Here is a 19,580-nt window from a genome sequence, read left to right as displayed (position 1 = left end):
CGTAGCCCCGACCCATGGAGCACCACTTAGTGGAGAAAAGCAAAGAAGCTAATAAGCAACCAGCTAAGTAAATAAAATAATTATAGACCATGATCAGTTCTTTAAAAAAATTCGTGTTATAGGATCCTTATTTCACTACTGTTAGATAAAATCCTTTTCCCCCCATTCCCTTCTCAGTTTCTTCCAGTAAAATTGAGCTCTAAGAAGCCAGCTTTTTTGTTAGAATGCCAAATAATGAGATTCAGAGCCCAGCATTGACAAGGCCAGTCTTCACAATTAGCAGAGAAAGTCCCAGGAGGAGAGGAAGGGAAAGGCTCTCCTCTGCAGTGACCAACGCAGATATCTGCCTGCCTTAGAAAACACAGTTCAAAGAGCCAGATTTGAGAAGATGTGAAATCGAGAACATTCTTAGGACCATACAGTCTGGTTTTTCAGTGCAATATGGAGGCTCACGTAAATATTTGTAACTGTTAACAATTTGTCTTGAGGGGCGCCTGGGTGGCACAGCGGTTAAGCGTCTGCCTTCGGCTCAGGGCGTGATCCCGGCGTTCCGGGATCGAGCCCCACATCAGGCTCTTCTGCTATGAGCCTGCTTCTTCCTCTCCCACTCCCCCTGCTTGTGTTCCCTCTCTCGCTGGCCGTCTCTGTCTCTGTCAAATAAATAAATAAAATCTTTAAAAAAAAAATTTGTCTTGAAAGTACACTGTGAACAATAGGGTCTTGGAAAAATTCCTAAGACTTTTTAGAAATGCTTGCCACATCCTGTGAAAATAACACCCGAAAGGGTGACGGTATCCTGATTGATCATCTTACCTCATGACGAGAGGCTCTGGGAATGACGCTGCAGAGCTCAGCTCTGTGCTCCCAACAGAATGAGTGTAGGACTGCACCATCAAACCGGAGGTGGGTTATTGGCACTTTTCTCCCCCAAGATCAATAAAGGGAAAAGCCTATGACTCTGATAGATTCTTTATTTCTAAAAAAAAGACTAGGAGTCTAGTTTTATAAAGAAATTATTTTGCTTTGTTGATTAGGAAAGAATTAGAGCAGATTAGAAGAGGTGGCGAAAATGCTGTGCTGAAAGACATGAGACCTAAGGCTAAGAAGTCCAGTCATAAAGAGAAGGAAGAAGAGTGGTCCAGGCAGAGGGGACAGCAGGTGCAAAGGTCCTGAGGCAGGAATGACTTTGGTGTGTTTGAAAAACCTAACAAAGTCAGTGGAACTGGAACATACAGAGAAAGTAGGTAGAGAGAACTTGCACCCAAGAGTTTGGAGGCTTTGCATTTCAGTCTTCTGGTGATGGAAGCCAATGAATGGGTTCAAATAGGCGGGGTGAGCTTTCAAAAAGCAGGCACAGATAGCCCAGCATGGCTGAAAGATTAGGATGCAAGATCAGTCACTGTTGGCGCTGACTTCCTCTCCTATAGTTCACTAGAGGCATAACTGCAAGGCTCTGACCCCATCAGCATATTGCAGCTCAGCACAGAATGATTTGCTTTTACACTCCTCACCTGCATGCTGCAAATTGATTGCCCTGGTCCAACAGAAGCAGAAAGAAAAGAATTTTTAAAGCCAAACAAAACAAAACAAAAAACAAACAAAGCTTACCTGCTCACACCCGAGAGACCCAGAGTTCAGAGCTAGAGTTCTTCTTGGGGCGAGCCTGACAGTCACGCAATCTGCTGCCAGCGCAGAGTGGGAAGCAGGAGAAAGGTGTTCAGAGCTGGCTCTCCACACGGGGTGTGTGGGGGGGGGGATGGTCACGGTTCGTTGAAACTGTCAAAGAACCACCCATATCTGACAACGGCGATGCTGCTTGGGTAACATCTGCAACTCTGGAACCCCGGGAGCCTGTATTCCCCCATTCTTCCAAGTTCAGCTTGTCCTGACACTCTGCACTGAGCGAGGTATCTGAAAAAGCCCAATGATGCCAAACGTCAGCAGGGCTGTGGAGGAACTAGAATGCTCCCATGGTGTGAGTGGGAGTACAAAGTGATATAGCCACTTTGGAAGCTGTTTTAGCCATTTCTCTAAAAAAGTTAAACACGTATTTGCCAGATGACCAAGGACTTGATCTACAAGAAGTGAAAACACAGAGCCTCAAAAAGCGTTGTGCAGGAATGCCCTCGGCAGCTTTGTTCGTAATAGGCAAAACCCGGCAATACCTCCGATGGTCCATTGGCAGGAGAATGGATAAATGAACTATGGCATAGTCGTCTGGTGCAGCAATAAAAAAGAAACGAGTTATTGAAACATGCTACAGCATGGCGAAATCTCAAAAGCATCCTACTGAGTGAAAGAAGCCAGACACAAAAGGGTACTTACTGTCTGATTGCGTTGACGAGTTCTAGAATAGAAAAACACTAACGTACGGTGATGGAAATCAGATCAGTGGTTGCTTCTGGGGATGGGGACATTGCCTGGGAAGGGGGCACAAAGGGAATCTTCTGGGGTGGTGGACATGCTCTTTGTCTATAGGGATGTAGGTTACATAACTGCATACCTTTAACAAATTGACCTAACTGTATACTTAAAGGCTGAGCATTTCTTTTTTAAAAAAGATTTTATTTATTAATTAGAGAGAGAGAGTATGAGAAGGGGGGAAGGGAGAGGAGCAGGAAGCCCAACATGGGGCTCGATCCCAGGACCCCAGGATCATGACCTGAGCTAAGACAGACGCTTAACCGACTGAGCCACCCAGGCGCCCCAAGACTGAGCATTTCAATGAATGTAAAATATATCTTTTTCTTTTAGGATGCAAAAATAAATAAAAGTCATAAATAAATAAATGAAATTACCCCAGGCAGTCTTCTCTACCTCCTCCAGACTAGACCAGGAGCATGAAAGCAGACCCAGAGATGAATATTTACATGCGAGTGGATTATTTGGTAAGAAAGAAGGGAAATGAGCCAAGGAACAGAAGGCAGGCAATAAAGGATGTGCCATCAAGCAAGTTACCACTGTGGGCAACAGGGCTCAGTCCTGTGGGCCAAAGGACAACTGGGTGTCACTGGCACTCTAGGGGAGGAAGCTGGGGTATTTATACACCAGTCCCTACTAGTCATTGGTTAAGGCGTAATTCACCAGGCCTTCCTGCTGACCAGAGCACAGGCATCGAGGGTCCAGTGGCCAGAGAGCATGCCCACTAGGGAAAGAAATGCAAAAATGTGAAGTCAGGCTGGCTTACACAGAAACCATGTAGGCTGAGGGAATAGGGGCAGGGCCCCCACAGCATTTGTTCCCCCAGCCTTCTGCATACCTGTTTATCACATAATAGTAGAAAGAGTGGTTAAAAGCTTGGCTTAGGGAATAAAGCAGCTCAAATTCCAGCTCTGGCACTTTCTACATGACAGCTTGGGCAAATGGTCGTGTTCTATAAAACAGAGGTCATGCATTGTAAAGGGGATTCAATGAGATAATCCCGTTTTTTTTTTTAAGATTTTATTTATTTATTTGACAGAGAGAGAGACAGCCAGCAAGAGAGGGAACACAAGCAGGGGGAGTGGGAGAGGAAGAAGCAGGCTCCCAGTGGAGGAGCCTGATGTGGGGCTCGATCCCAGAACGCCGGGATCATGCCCTGGGCCGAAGGCAAACGCTTAACTGCTGTGCCACCCAGGTGCCTCCAATTATTTATTTTTAATCTTAATTTTGTTTTAATTATTTTTATTCATTTTTATTTAATTATTTTTCATTTTTATTCAACTCTAATTATTTTTAAAATTTAATTGTTGGAAAACATTTACCACATTCAAAATCCAAAATGTATTGAAAGATAAACTACCAAAAGCTTCCTTCCTTTGACTCCAGCCACCTGGCAGCCTTCCTCACAACTGACCAAGATTTGATAATGTTTGTGTATTTTCCCAAAGATATTTCGTACAGTATTCTAACATACTCTGGGCTTATTCTGTTTTCTTATGGCTGAATCCAGCACACGATGCTGTTTGATTTGGCATAAATAATATATGTAGCTATTTTGTTAGCTTAAAAAAATTTTTTTTTTTAAAGTAGGCTCCACGCTGGGTGTGGAGCCCATCGTGGGGCCTGAACTCACGACCCTGAGATTGAGACCTGAGCTGAGATCAAGAGTCGGACACTCAACCGACTGAGCCTCCCAGATGCCCCTTAACTTTTTATTTTGAAGTGATTTTAGATTTACAGAAAAGTTGGAAAGATAACCGGATTCTGGTATATCCTTCACCCAGCGCCCTCCAATGGTAATATGTGGGTCAAACTAAGAGCTGGACATTGATGCTGTTCTGTGAACTAAGCTGCAGGTTTTATTTGGATTTCAGTTGTTTCACCAATGTAGACCCAACCTGGAGAACGCGTCTCCTTAGCCTCCAGTCCGTGACTGTCTCTCATCTTCTCCTATTTGCACCATCTTGACACTTCTGAAGACTACTGTGTGTTCATGTTAATGACCCTATATGTCTTGGTGTCCCTGAAGGGCATCAGGACACCCTAATCCTCCACATTCAGAGTCGTTAAGGTGGAGAAAGTGCACTGATCACCACCACAGTAGGACTGGAAATCCAGATCTCCACCACGACTGTGTGACCTTGGGCAACTCCCATTCCCTTTCTGGGCTTCAGACTCCCTTTCAGAGAAACCAGGAAACCACATCAGCTTTTCTGAAATTGTGTGATCAGAGCAGTCTGATGAACTAACATACCCTAAGACCTCTGAAAGATTCCAGTATACATTTGCATATTACAGGTTCTGAAAGGGCGCCTGGGTGGCACAATCAGTTGAACGTCAAACTCTTCATTTCAATTTGGGTGGTGTGATCTCATGGGTCATGGGATCAAGTTCCCCCCCATTGGGGCACTCAGTGTGGAGTCTGCTTGGGTTTCTCTCTCCTTCTTCCTCTGCTCCTACCCTCTGTTAGCTCACTCTCTCACTCTGAAATAAATAAATCTTTTTAAATAATAAAATAAAATAAAGAAAAGAAAAGAAAAGAAAAGAAAGGCTCTGAAAAGTCCTGCAGTAAAGACACCTGTTTTGATAGCGTTTAACCCAGCATTTCTCAGATGTATATGACTAGGGAAGCTATTGTTTACCTTCTACTTATTTACCTACAGAGAAGGCTCTTTGAGAAATGTGGACTTAGTGATACAGAAAGCCTGTGAATGGAGCTTCAGTGTGATGGGAATGCAGGAGAAACACACTCCGAGAGGAAGCTGGTCATGAAGCCCCACCCGGGGAGAAACTTTGGAAGGAGGCACACAAAGGGGAAGGCTGAGTGAAGACTTGGAAGCAGATTTCCCCTTGGCTTCCCAGCCCTCTGAGCCAGCCCAGACCCTGAGCACTGAGGGATCCACACAGAGATGTTTACGGTAACTTCCTTTGAAGGAAACGTACCATATCCATCAAAGTTGGAAATACGCATGCCACTGACATCAGTGATGACATGTCCAGATGCATCCATCCCTGAGCACAGAATCATGCAGGCGAGTCACTGCCTTGTTGCTTGACACTAAAAGAGAAAGGAAAAGTGTAAGTGCGTGTATATGCAGGTGTGTGTGCGCACATGTAATATGCAGCCCATCTCAAGAAGCGTGGTGTGCCACTGAGAGCAGTGGCTGCTTCTGGGTGGAGGCAGTAGGTGCCCTGGACTCCAAAGTGGGAGAAACTGACTTTCACGGGCTGCCCCTCTGCACCTTCTGAGTCTGGCACCTATGTGTGCGTGACTTATTTAATGCATTGAAATAATAATTTCTGAAAGAATGAAGCACGTTTCCCATTCAGTGCAAATAATAATGCATATATATTATCTACACAGTAGAATGCTACAGTATATGCAACTGTGGAGAGAGAGAGAAGGAGGCGAAAGAAAAAAAAAGAGGAAGCTATTTGTGTGCTCTCATGGACATAGCTCCAAGACATTGTGTTAATAGTGAAAAAAAGCAGGGGCGCCTGGGTGGCACAGTGGTTACGCGTCTGCCTTCGGCTCAGGGCGTGATCCCGGCGTTGTGGGATCGAGCCCCACATCAGGCTCCTCCGCTATGAGCCTGCTTCTTCCTCTCCTACTCCCCCTGCTTGTGTTCCCTCTCTCGCTGGCTGTCTCTATCTCTGTTAAACAAATAAATAAAATCTTTTTTTAAAAAAGTGAAAAAAAGCAAGATGTAGAAATATACATATATAGCATATTTTTTTAGTAAAAAAGGGAGGTAGAAACTATCGGGACCTCAAGATAAGCTTCTGCACAGTGAAGCAAACAGTCCACAAAACTAAAAGGCAGGTTGTGGACTGGGAGAAGATATTTGCAAATGACATATCTGATAAAGGGTTAGAATCCAAAATCTATAAAGAACTTATCAAACTCATCACCCAAAAAACAATCCGGTTAAGAAATAGGCAGAAGGCATGAAGAGACAGTTTTCCAAAGAAGCCATCCAGATGGCTAACAGACACCTGGAACGGTGCTCACCATCACTCAGCATCAGAGAAATGCAAATTAAAACCAGGACGAGATACCACCGCACACCTGATGGCTGAAATGAACAACTCAGGAGACAACGGGTGTTGGCGAGGATGTGCAGAAAGGGAAACCCTCTTGCACTGGTGGTGGGAATGCAAACTGGGGCAGCCACTCTGGAATCAGTACGGGGGTCCCTCAAAAAGTTAAAACTAGAACCACCTTCAGGGCGCCTGGCTGGCTCAGTCAGTTAAGCGTCGGCCTTCAGATCAGGTCATGATCCCAGAGTCCCGGGATCAAGCCCCGTGTTGGGCTCCCTGCTCCGCTGGGAGTCTGCTTCTCCCTCTGCCCCTTCCCCCACTCGTGTTCTCTCTCTCACACTCTCTCTCTCAAATAAGTAAAAATCTTAAAAAAAAAAAAAGAACTACCCTCCGATCCAGCAATTATACTACTAAGTATTTACCCAAAAGATACAAAAATACAGATTTGAAGGGACACACGCATCCTGGTGTTTATAACAGCATTATCAACTATAGTCCAACTATGGAAAGAGCCCAGATGTCCCTCGACAGATGAATGGATAAAGAACATGTGGTATATTTACAACGGAATATTACTCAGCCATCAGAAAGAATGAAATCTTCCCATTTGCAACCATGTGGATGGAACTAGAGGGTATTATGCTGGGTGAGATAAGTCAATCAGAGAAAGACAAATACCATATGCTCTCATTCATATGTGGAATTTAAGAAAGAAGACAGATGAACATATGGAAAGGGGGAAAAGGAAAAAAGGACAGGAAAACAAGCCGTAAGAGACTCTTAACAACAGAGAACAAACTGAGGGTTGATGGAGGGAGGTGGGTGGGGGATGGGCTAGATGGGGGATGGGGATTAAGAAGGGCACTGCTGTGATAACACTAGATGTTGTATGTAAGTGATGAATCACTGAATTCTACTTCAGAAACCAATATTGCATTGTCTGGTAACTAAGTAAAATTCAAATTTTCAAAAAGGGGAGGTGGAATAAGAATACAGATATATTTGCATATGTATACACATAACGTATAAATTTTAAAATTCTGGAAGGATGTAAAAAACTAAGAATCCTAGTTACTTGTGGGGGAGAGAGGTGGCCTAGGAGTGGGAGGGAGATTTTCACCATATTCCTGCCAATAGAGTCAGATACATTACACATAAATCTATTGAATATATTTTATTATATATATTTTAACAATGAACATATGTCTTCAAAATTAAATAAATAAATATGAACGCAGGAGCTCTATATGGACGGACCTGTAACAATTTCCATATATTATTGTTACATGACAAAGAGGCAAGTTTCTAGAACAGTGTGCACAGTGCGTGTGTATGTATATGAGTGTAGGTGTGCCTGTGTATGCGTGTGTATATAAGTGTGTATGTATATGTGTATTATGTGTGTGTGAAAAGACACACCATCTCACTGGAAGATTCTAGAAGAAACTACTGACACTAGCTTCCCCTGGAAGACACACAGGGATCGCCCAGCCTGGGCAACCATTTGAAAGTTTTACATGTGCATAAAACAAGTTTAAAATGTTTTAGGGGCGCCTGGGTAGCGCAGTCGTTAAGCGTCTGCCTTCGGCTCAGGGCGTGATCCCAGGGTCCTGGGATCGAGCCCCGCATCAGGCTTATACACTGGGAGCCTGCTTCTTCCTCTCCCACTCTCCCTGCTTGTGTTCCCTCTCTCGCTGGCTGTCTCTCTGTCACATAAATAAATAAAATCTTTAAAAAAATAAAATAAAATAAAATAAAATAGAATAAAATAAAATAAAATAAAATAAAATAAAATAAAATGTTTTAAAAGCCTCCATGAAAGGGTGTTGACCACAGCAAGATTTTCTGAGCACGAAATTAAAAATAACGTAAGCACTTCTCCTTTGGGGCTGGTTTATATAAATTTCAGCCCATCCATACTCTTCAGATGTTAAAATACTTGAAAACCTACATGTACATTTATTTACGCTGACCTAAAGAGATGCCCACAGTGTATTACTAAGTGAAGAAAGGTTCCGGAACCAAAAATATGGTGTAATCCAATTTGGGTGGAAAAAATTCTGTGTACCTAAGGGTACACATACATACAAGGTGTATTATGCACACACACACGTGGGGAATTCAAATCCCGACTCTCACTTATTAGCTGTGTGATGTTGGACAAGCTACTTAAAAAAAAAAAAAATCACCGGGCCTCAGTCTTCTCATCCGTAAAATGGGTGCAACTATTCTACCAGCCCCAAGTAACTCAATTGATTCTTCCAGCGACTTAGAGCATCATGCCCATCCCATAGTAAGCACTTTGTAATGAATAATTATTCCTAACACATACATGTTGTAAGTGCATCATAGAGACGGGGGGCTCACGGTGCTCACACCACACTCTACAGTGGTTACCCTGGAACGTGGGGTTCGAGTAAGGCAGGAACAGCCATCAGTTTCTATTGTATACAGTTCTGTATTGTTTGAAGATTTTTTACAACAAGGATGCATTATGTTATAATTAAGACATAAGAAACAATAAAAAAAATGAGTGGGGGTGGGGAAACTCCACTTGAGCCACATGGGGAGAGAAAGGGGCTGCACAAGGCCCGAGTATGCTTCAGACCCTGCACCCATAAACCAAGAAGATGGGACCCAAGCAGCCACAGCTAAATCTGTCCGCCTTCCTCCTGCCTGGGAGATACAGGTGCCCAGACTCAGAAATTACATCTGGGATGGTCGAATTTGCGGCCAGGCTCCCCACTCACTCAGAGTGCCACGAAATTTGGCCCGATGTCACTGTTTATCAAGAGCCTCAGACAGAGGAGGGTCAGGGAAGGAAGGAGACATGAGGCCCTGGCCTCTGGCACTGACCCGGAATTCAGTTTGTCCAGCACCGTCTGAACCCCTGATCTCTGCAGGAGAACACAGTATTTCTTCACACGGGTTTGCCAAGGGCTCTGGTCAGCAGAGGGCTTCGAAACCATCAGCTGTGAGATTCCTCGTGGAGCCCCTAATGAAGACCCCCCCCTAGTTGACAGATGAAGAAATGGGCTTCAAAAGGAAAAGACTCACCGAGCCCACAGCTGTATAGTAGAGGAACCCACATTCAAACACAGGTCCGTCCACACCAAAGCCCACACCGCTGACATCACAGCAAAGCTAGGATGGGATCCAACACGGAGAGCCCATTCGTTTACTCGGCAAAAATGGAACCAGTTATTTTGCACCTGCAACATGCTAGGCCCTGACTCCAAGAGCACAAAGATTCATTTGCCACCTGACGTTGATTTATTTAACACCTGCCCTACTCCAGGACCTGGGCTAGGCCTTGGGGCTACAACGGAGCACGAACACGCATGGTCCCTGCTCTCAGGGTGCTCTACAAGGGAAGAGAGTTGCTTGTCCAATAATGAAAGCAAAGAAGGAGTCAGTGTTACCAAGGAGAGACCCACAGAGCTGATTATTGGAATCTGACCTAATCTGGGAGAATCTGGGTAGGCTTCCCTGAAGAAGAGAAGCTTGTGCTGAAATCTGAAGGATGAGTAGGAGTGACGAAGGTGAGAAGGGAAAGAAAAAGGCATCCAGGCAGCCAGAATGGCATGTGCAAAGGCCCTGTGGTAGGAAGCACAGGCGACCCAAAGGTTGTGTCTGGAACACAGAGAGCAAAGGGCAATGCCACGTGAGATGACACTGAACAGCAACAAGGCAAACCGATCCTTCCAGGGAGCTGAGGCCAGAGTAAAGATTTGGTCTTTACCCTAAAGCAATGGGAAGTCTTCAAAGAGTTGTGAACAGGAATTGATATGACCTGTTTGTGCCCTGAAGGTGCCGCCAATCCAATGACAACGAGAGGCATACAAACAGGCAATCACAGCCAAACCAAGGCACCATTGGCAAGGTACGCTCAGGTAGCTGAGCATTTGCTGAACCCAATCTGAGGATTTTGAGGTGCTTCCTGGAGGAGGTGATGTCCTGAATGGAACATTTTTAAAACCCATCAGAGTCCTGGATCTGAAAGGTTCAAACCATCTCCTTCCAAGAGGGATGCAGGCTTCAGAGAAGAGGCCCAGGGACTCCAGGTGACTTTGGCAAAGCCACACAGCCTCACGATGGCAGACCAAACACCAAAAGCCACGGGGAGGAGGGGCTCTCCGACTCCTCATACAGCATTCCCAGTCTCCCCTACTTGGATTGACTTCCTAATTTTTCCCTAAGCCTCACCAAGAGGCATGAGGACAAAGACGTCCAATGCAGCCAGAATTCCAGGCCAATCCCAGGGTCTCTGAGTCTCTAACCTGGGGTAGGAGGCAAGACGGGAGCTGGGCACCATCATTCTTCCCCAGAGAAGCTCCTTCTCCCAGCTGGGGAGCCTCCCACAAAGCCAGCTGAACGGCCCCCGGCAAGGCATTTAGGTAAAAGTCCCCCAGGGGGCCTTCAGGGTCATTTTCAAGGAGGCTGGGGCCAGTGGAAGAAAGGATTATTGGCTCTGGTCTCTGGAGCAAAGCTGATGGAGACAAGTCAGCGAGGAGGCTGCTCAAGAGAAGGGATATTCCCAGCCCCTTTCCTGCTAAGCTGAGGATGTTCCTGATGCCTGGGGAGGCAGGCAGAGCCCTTCTGGGAGCAGCAATAATCAGCCAATGGAAAGCAATAGCACGGTATGGGGTATCTGGTCCCTAGTTCCCTCCTTGCTACATTTGCCATAAACTAGCTGTGTCCTGCAACCACAGGTCCCAGCTTATGCTAGGTGTCCACTCCACATGGTCCTCACTGTCCCCCAGCTCCGGTGACCACCCCCTTTCCTCATCGATTCACGACCAGCAACGGTAATCAAGTCAATGGTGATTCTAGTCTCCAGGAAGCTACACTATCTATGCCTGGCAGTCTCTGACTTCCTGTCCTTGGGGGACAGAATACTAAGGTGGCCCCCAAGATCTTCATTTGCTAGTAAGCACACCCTGTAAAATCCCCTCCCATCGAGTGAGGGCTGGACTTGTGACCAGATGCTGCACAGTGATTCAGTTACTCATCCTCTGACTCTGAGCTCATTAAAAAGATGATTACCCTGGGTGGGCCTGACCTAATCAGGTGATCTGAAGAGAAGTGAGAGAGACTGGAGTGTGAGGGAAAGTCTCCCACTGGCCTCAAAGGAGCAAACAACCATGCAGTGAGCTGCCTATGGAGGGGGATACGTGTCAAGGACCTGAGGGTGGTCGCTAGGTGCTGAGGGCACCCCCTGGAGAACAACCAGCTTGATAACAGGGACTTTAGTCCCACAGCCCCAAGGACTGAGTTCTGCCAACAACCTGAATGAACTTGAAAGAGAAGCCTAAGTCCCAGATGAGATCACAGCCTCAGCAAGGTGCTGATTTCGACCCTGTGAGATCCTGAGCAGGAAAGCCAACTACACTGTGCCTGGACTACGGGCCTACAGAACTATGCGCTAACAGATGGGAGCTTGCAAAGCCCCTGGGTCGTGGCCATTTGTTACCCAGCAGTAGAAAACAGATACACTGACTCTCCTCTGTAAATGGTGTCCCGTTTAAGCTTCTCTCAATCTAGACTAATTTGAACGTGCCATCCCTTTCCTGTGGGGCCCTATAAGGTACAGTATTCAACTCCCTGTGCCTCAGTTTCCTCTGCCGTCGTAGCAGATAATGGTAACAAAGCTCTTGCAAGGATGCAGTGAGGTGATGCATTTCAAGTGCCTTGCACATGCTAGGTGTTCACTTCCTGGAAGGAGAGATGGCTAGACTGAGCCAGCTTGACCCAGGCCGTCTTTGCAGAATCTTTTGGGTCTCGGGGCTCCTGTTCTGTCATTGCACCACTCCAAAGGAATGAACATGGGTGGTCCAGTCTCTTGCTAACTTCCAGATGCCCAAGTGCCTTTGGGATAAATATGCCACCCTTCATGCTCTAATTGTTTTGACTGAAGATTAGTGAGATCTTAGTGCTCCTGGGGTGTAAAGAGCCATTGTGAATGGTTTATGCATGCTGAATTTAACCCAATTTCCAACACAAGGGCTCCCTCCTCCTCAGAGAAGTCCATTTAAATAGCCTTAGCACCGCTCTCTTCAATCCCCTGGTGGCTGAAAGCAGAGGAAGTGGAGAGATGAGAACCTCCTAACCAACTATCTCTGGAGGGCTCGCACCTGGGAACCAAGTTTGTTAAAAGCACATCCCAGAGCAGCAGAGAAACAGCTCAGCGAGGGGGGCGGACTGACGGCATCTGACGTCCCCGACTCTCAAGCAAAGGAGGTTCTATGAGCTTCCCAGCCATGACCAGGAATGGGATGTGTATCAGGAGATTCAAATCTGGAAAGTCTAAGGGAAGATCAATACCTCTAAGTTTGAAATCTCTCCTCCCCCAATAGCAACATGGCCATCAGGGGATGGGTGGTCATGTCCCTTGTTCAGAAATAATTTTACGACACATTCAATTAATCAGGCTCTGGGTGATATTGCATTTAAGATGGGCACTATCCCTGCTCTCAGGAAGAAAACGGCCCAGGAGATTCAGGAAAAAATGGTAGTGATGTGGTTCTGGAATATCGGTGAGGTTCAGTGGGGTGCAGTCCGGAGCCGACGACCAAGAAAGAATTCTTGAGACGTCTTTGGTGCAAAATGGTGAGTTATTAAAGCACAGGGAGAGGACCCGTGGGCAGAAAGAGCTGCTGCCCCAGGGTTGTGAGGGATGGCTGATTATATACTATGGGGTTGGGGGAGGTAAGGACAAAGGGAGGTTGAGAAAATACTTTCATATGTTAAAGAAGACTCACAGGATCCTGGAGGTCCTGCCATTGTCAAGTGAAGGTTGTTTTTCCCTCCAGCAAGGCATTAACATGAAGATAGTTGGGAACTTCCTGAAAGAACGTCACAGATCCTACCCAGGAGTGGGGGTGGGGGCAGGTGGCAGGGTGTAGGCTTATGCTTTGTCTTCAGCTTGCCTTCTGTTCCCTCATCAGTAGGACAGGCATGAAAGAACCACTGGATTTATAATATGAGCATGGAATTATTAAGGGGAAAATGTTGGTAGACTCTCTGAGCATTGGACCTTATAAAAAACAGGTATTGTAAAAAAAAGAGAGAGAGAGTTATCTGTGTTCAGTTTACTTTGGTAAGCTGGGTTTAATAAAATTCCATGAGTGTCTTGTTTGCAGGACTTTTCAATGCCTTTAATGTGACAATGTGCTTGTGAATTTCCAAATCTGGCTGTGTCCGAATGCTCTGCGAAGCATCTCAAAAAGAAAATGCACCACAGACCAATGACCTGTGGGATCAGAATCTCCAGAAATGAGGCTCAGGAAACTACAATGATACAAAGCCTCCAGGTTGGTTTTTGGTGCTCAGCTAAAATGACTTGGACACTGAAATTTGGGACTGTCATGGACTGAATGTTTGCCCCTTGCCCAAAATTCCTATGTTGAAATCTAATCCCACTGTGATGCTATTTGGAGATGGGGGCTTTGGGGTATAATTAGGTCACGAGGATGGAGCCCTTGTGAATGGAATTAGTGCCTTTATGAGAAGAGGCTAGAGAGCTGGCTAGCTCTTTCCACCATGTGGACCTATGAAGAGAAGCTGGCAGCCTGCATCGCAGAACTCAGCAGAACCCCACCACATCAGCACCTTGATCTTAGGCTCTGCAGGATTTCAAGGGGCTGACCTCCGATCTGTTGATTGACTTTATGCGGAGGTCCACGCTGGCTAAATCACTATTATCACAAGTTCTTCAACATTTCTGAACCCCAGATTTCTCAACTGCAAACAAATATAACAGAATAAAACCAACCCCCAGGATGGGAAAGATTAAGCAGATGAGGTTTGAAAGCTGCTAGCACTTAGTAGATCTTCAATAAATGTGAGTTGTTTTCTTCCCTCTTCTTCCCCCACCGGGTTTTGCACTAAGGAGTCAGGAGAAAGGATGGTTCTGCCACCAGCCTGCAGGGTGCCACCGGGCACATCTTGCGCTCTGAATTTGTTAGGACACTTTCGGTCGAAGGTAACAGACTCACTCAAGTTAACTCAAGCAAGGAAGGTAAGGCGAAATCAGAGTTATTACGCAAATGGGGATCCGAGAGAACCCATAGTGGAAGGCAGCCGGGTCTCAGGAAAGTGCTGGCAACAGGGACTGGGATGTACTAGGAAACCTAACACATCCCTTCTTCTGCCCTCATCCCTTCTCCTCTCTGAGCATTGCTTTTGTTTGCAACTACTTCCCAGTAAACACGACAGAAAACTGCAGTCGACAGATGCCCTGAATACCCAAGCTGGGCTAGAGGACCTCTTTCCTTAAACCTAATTCTAAAATCCCCCCCAAAAAAGGCTTTCATTGGCCAGCTTGGGTGAGGCTCGACCCTTGGTCCAATCAACAGCGTTCAGGGGCGGAGCCATGAAGTTTCCATTGGCTCAGCCTGGTAGGTTGACCCCAACCTCTAATCCAATCAGCAGTGTCCAAAGGTGGGGCCATATTACAGAAACGTGGCGACTGCTGCTATAAAGACGTGGATGGCCAGCCTAAGACCCAGTCTCCAAGGGAGAGGAAATGGTAAATACCTTGCTGAAATGGGTGACACATACTACCGGGCCGCAGGAGCTCCCGGTTTCAAGAGGGAGACAGACCCCGAGACAGATCAATTCCATTCCTACCTAGAAAAGGCCATTCCGGTGGTCTGACTCAGAGGGGTCCACATGACCAGCGTTTGGTGGGAGAAGTTTCCCGAAGCTGCACTGACCGCCACCCCAAAGCCATCCTAGGATGTGACGAGCTAATTAATCACAATTATTATTTATGGCAGTGCCGATCCCCCTGCTCGTGTCACAAGACATTAGTTATTGCCAGGAATGATGAATCCCAGGATGTGGAACATGCTAAAAATATTAATCTACAAGTGAAAATGATTTTAATTGGATTTCGCCCTTGGGGTCGTGTCAGGGGCCCGCTTTCAATCAGACTTGTCCAGTCAGCAAAGCGGCCCCCAGCCTTTCAAATTGAAACTGTGATTGGCTGGCAGAGGTTAATAGAAATGTTGGGGAATAAATAGGTTATTGATTGATCATAACAATCAGCTGGCTCCCGGTTTACCTTGCTGACCTCGCCCACCCAATTTTCCGGCAAACTCGCTTAGCATCTAATTATAGATCACTTTTACAATACTGTGTATTAATGAGCAGATTATACAGCTGGGGCTGGGGGAATTCTTGGTGAAGTTTCCCCATGGCAGAAGATGTGGTGAGATCTCATGCCAATCTTGGGGACTACTGGTAAGGGAGGGGAGGCTCCTAGGAGGAATAAAGTCACCCCCCACACACACACACACACATCCCTGCAAACGCCTCAGTCCCTCACTCAACACACAGTTCCTGGGCATGAGTTTGGTGTGGGGAACCAGGGCACGCGGGGCCCCATGAGATACAGCCCCCCTGCATGGGACCTCATCCTGCGATGCCGTGGTTCTAGAACGTCTGTGAACAGAACAATCACTGGCAGGCGGCTGGAGAAAAAGTCAGACTCTTCAGCCTGGCCTCTGAGATCTGATTCAGAGGGGTCTGCATTTGTAAAGAGCACCCCCTCCTCCAGAATTCTGATGTAGTTGGAGGACCTCCTTTGGAGACACACAGGCCTGACTGGATAGAACGAGCCACACAAGGAAACAAAAGTCAGAGCCCTGAGTGGCTTGCCTGAGAGCTGGTCCCGGGTCCAGGGAGACCCAAGGAAAGCCAGGTCCACCAGATGTCGTCTCAGAGCCGGCGGTGCTGGTGATGGGGTTTTGGAATATAGGTGAGGTTTGGTGGGGTGGAGTCTGGAGCTCACGACCAAGAAAGAATTCTTGAGACGTCTTTGGTGCAAAATGGTGGTTTACGAAAGCACGGGAACAGGACCCGTGGGCAGAAAGAGCTGCTGCCCCGGGTGGTGAGGGGTGGCTGATTATATACTATGGGGCTGGGGGAGGTAGGGACAAAGGGAGGTTGAGAAAGTACTTTCATATGTTAAAGAGGACTCACAGGATACCTGAGGTCCTGCCATTGTCAAGGGAATGTTGTTTACACTCTAGCAAGACATTAACATGAAGGTAGTTGGGAACTTCCTGGAGGAACGCCACAGAACCCACCAAGGAGTGGGGGTGCGGAGAGGTTGCGGGGTGTAGGCTCAGGCTTTGTCTCCAGCCAGGCTTCTGCTCCCGCATCACAGCACGGAGTAGGGGTTTCCCAGGTGAGCCTGAAGAGCACTTTGTCTCCATAAAGGGTCCCTTTTAATAGGCACCAATGGTGAACACAGCACCCCCCACCACGGAGACACGGGGCATTGTCTTTGCCCTTTAAGAGACTTAACAGCCTGGTTGGGAAAACCAATGCATAAATCATTTGAATCGCTTCCCTGACGCTGAATGGCGTCTCACAAAGCACAGACCCTCTACCGACCGTCCTCTTGTTGAACCAACCTGGTGACGCTGTGATGCCGGCACAGATGGGAAACTGAGGCTCGGTGGGGTAAAGTGACCTGCCAGCGGTCACACGGCCGGTCCTTCCAGAGAGGAATACGAGTCCAGCGTACACGCGCTGTGTCGCTTGGGCCACCTTGTCAGGGGAGCGGCCCCTCCAGAGAGGATGGGGTGGGGCAGGGGCAGGGACGTGGCTAGGATCAAAGGGTGTGACAGTGACAAATGGCTCAATCACAGCTTTTAAGACAGTGCTGGGAAGGCCTCACTCAGGCAGCTAAGCTGGGTTTCCAGAAGAAAGGGAGTCTATTAAGAGAGACCCTCGCCTCGGAGGTGGGGAGGGAGTACCTTTTCAAGGAAACCCGTCAGAGGACCCTGAAAGTCACGGGCGCAGGGCAGCGGGGCTGGGGGAGAGGAAAGAGGGGTCTCTGCCCAGCTTTGCCCATGCAGATTCTCGCCTGGAACCCCCATGGCCTCCTGCCAGGCTCCCCATCTTGCCCCCCATCCTGATGTCCCCCAGCCTCTTGGGTCCCTGCCTCATCTCTGTCCCCCCAACACACCAGCTCCTTCCCACCTCAGGGTTTTTGCCCTTGCCGGTCCCTCTGCCTGACACTCCCTTCTTCCTAACGTCATGTGGCTGACTCTTTCCCAGAAGCTCAAATCCCACCTCCTGATCTTGTCCACCCCCAGGCCACACGCCGCCCCCCCTTCCTTGCCTTCTTTCATAGCAGCGCACAGGAAGCGGCTACCACGCTCCTCTCCGTGTTTAATATATGCCCCCCGCCCCGCCTAAGGGGGGGTATGAGGCCCAGATGGGATGTGGTGGCCAGGGAGGCCGTATCCCACCCTGGGCTTTGAGGAGCAAAGAGGACCGGCCAGGAAGAGACCAATGAAGGTGGCCAGCTGAGTCCCACACCCAAGGTACACGCAATCTCACGCCTATGGTTTACCTGCTGTGTACATCTTTTACGAGCGCAGACCCCATTCTGGAGAAGCAACCGGGAGGCCAGCGAGGCAGCTGCCATAGCCGTCCAAGACAGGACTGCCACTGCCTTGGCAGACGAAGGGAGAAAAGTGGGCAGAACCGACAGATAACTTAGGAGGTAACATGACAGGAGTCGGGCAAAGGCGGTGGCAGAAGGTGAGGGAAGGGGGAAGGATGCCTCCCAGATTTCTCCTGTGGGCCAGCACTCAGCATCCCTGAGACGGGAGATGCTGGCCGGGGACCAGGCTTGGGGGTGGGGGCAGGGGAACCTCCTGAGTTCTGCGGAGAAGAGAAGCAGAGATGTTTCTTAAAAGGAACCGTATTGGTTGCCTGTTGCTGCCTAAGGAAACTCTCCAAGACCTAGTGGCTTAAAACCAGGACCATTTTCTGTGCTCCCAAACCAGCCATCTGGGCAGCACTTGACGGGGACAGTCTGTCTCTGCTCCGTGCGGCCTCACCTGGGGCAGCCCAGCCAGAGCTGAAGGATCCACCTCCAAGTGGTGGCTCGATGGGGCCCGGCTGTCAGGGGGCTGTGGATGGCCCTGGGTGGTCCCCAGGCTCCCATGCCGCAGAGTGGCTGGCTCCCGACAGCGAGCGTGGGAGATACATGGCAGCTGTTTCCGTCACTTACGCCCTGCGACAGCGGCAGTAATAACTAATGTCCCCTGGGCCCTTACTCTGCACCAGGAATGTCACGCGCATGGAGTCCCCTCACGAATCTCCCAAGAAGGACGTCCCGTTATTTTACACATGGAGACACAGAGGCTCGGACAGGGGAAGTGACTTGCCCAAGGTGACACACATCTGAGTGGGGATTTGAAACGGGATCTTTCCCACCCCAGGTGGCTCAGAGCAGAGCTCAGCCTGATTCATCTCTCCCCCTCCTGTCCCTGCTCGGCCCAGCCCAGATCCCGGGGGGAGAGGGGGGGCTGCTGCTGACAGGCTGACGTCAGAGGCCACATGAGCCCAGGAGGGGCTCCAGCACCCCCAGCCTGAGAACCTGGGAAAGCTTCAAGGAGGCTGAGGCCTGACCCCAATGCCAAAAGGTGATGTCTGGTATGAGCTCCCCGGTGGCCCTGCGGTGGCTGGGAAAATGCCCCCACCGCCCTGTGCTTCCAGGGCCTTCTCCATCCTGGGCCCGGCTGGAGGCTCCGGTGCATTCCTCACATTCCATGGCTTTTCTCTGGGAGGAGGCCTCCTTCCCACAGGAGAGGCCCCTTGAGCTGGGATTGGGAAGCCAGCTGCGTTTCAGCTGAACCCCACCAACTCCCCAGCACGGGCTCTGCGCCCCCTCCCGCCATGTGGCTTTGCCCTTGTTGTGGGCACTTTACAGAGGAGACTGTGGATCCGCCATGGGCCTGGTGAGAAATGCCCACAGGGAGCTGGCTGGCCTGCCCGAGCTCCTGGGGCGCCCACAGTCGCGCAGGCTCGGGAGCTGGGGACACAGGGAGGCCCAAGACCCAGCTGGGCTGCCTGGCAGCTTGCTTGGTGACTTGGTGCTGCTGCCCCCGCACCTGATCCGCACGCTGCCCTACCTTCCTGCTGGATCCTGCGGGCAAGCCGCACCTGCCCGGGACAGGACAACCCACGGGGGACGGGCGGGGGCCCATCACATGCTGACATTTTGCCTCCAACCGCTTATTGAATCATTATAACCTCTCCAGGAGGGAGACAGTGTTATCCCCATGTTACAGATGAAGAAACTGAGGCCC

This window comes from Ursus americanus, chromosome 30 (assembly GCF_024610735.1).
Source record: "Ursus americanus isolate L20-20 chromosome 30, mUrsAme1.1.p, whole genome shotgun sequence".
In the NCBI taxonomy this organism is placed as follows: Eukaryota; Metazoa; Chordata; class Mammalia; order Carnivora; family Ursidae; genus Ursus; species Ursus americanus.
Note: the sequence above shows the minus strand (reverse complement) of the source record.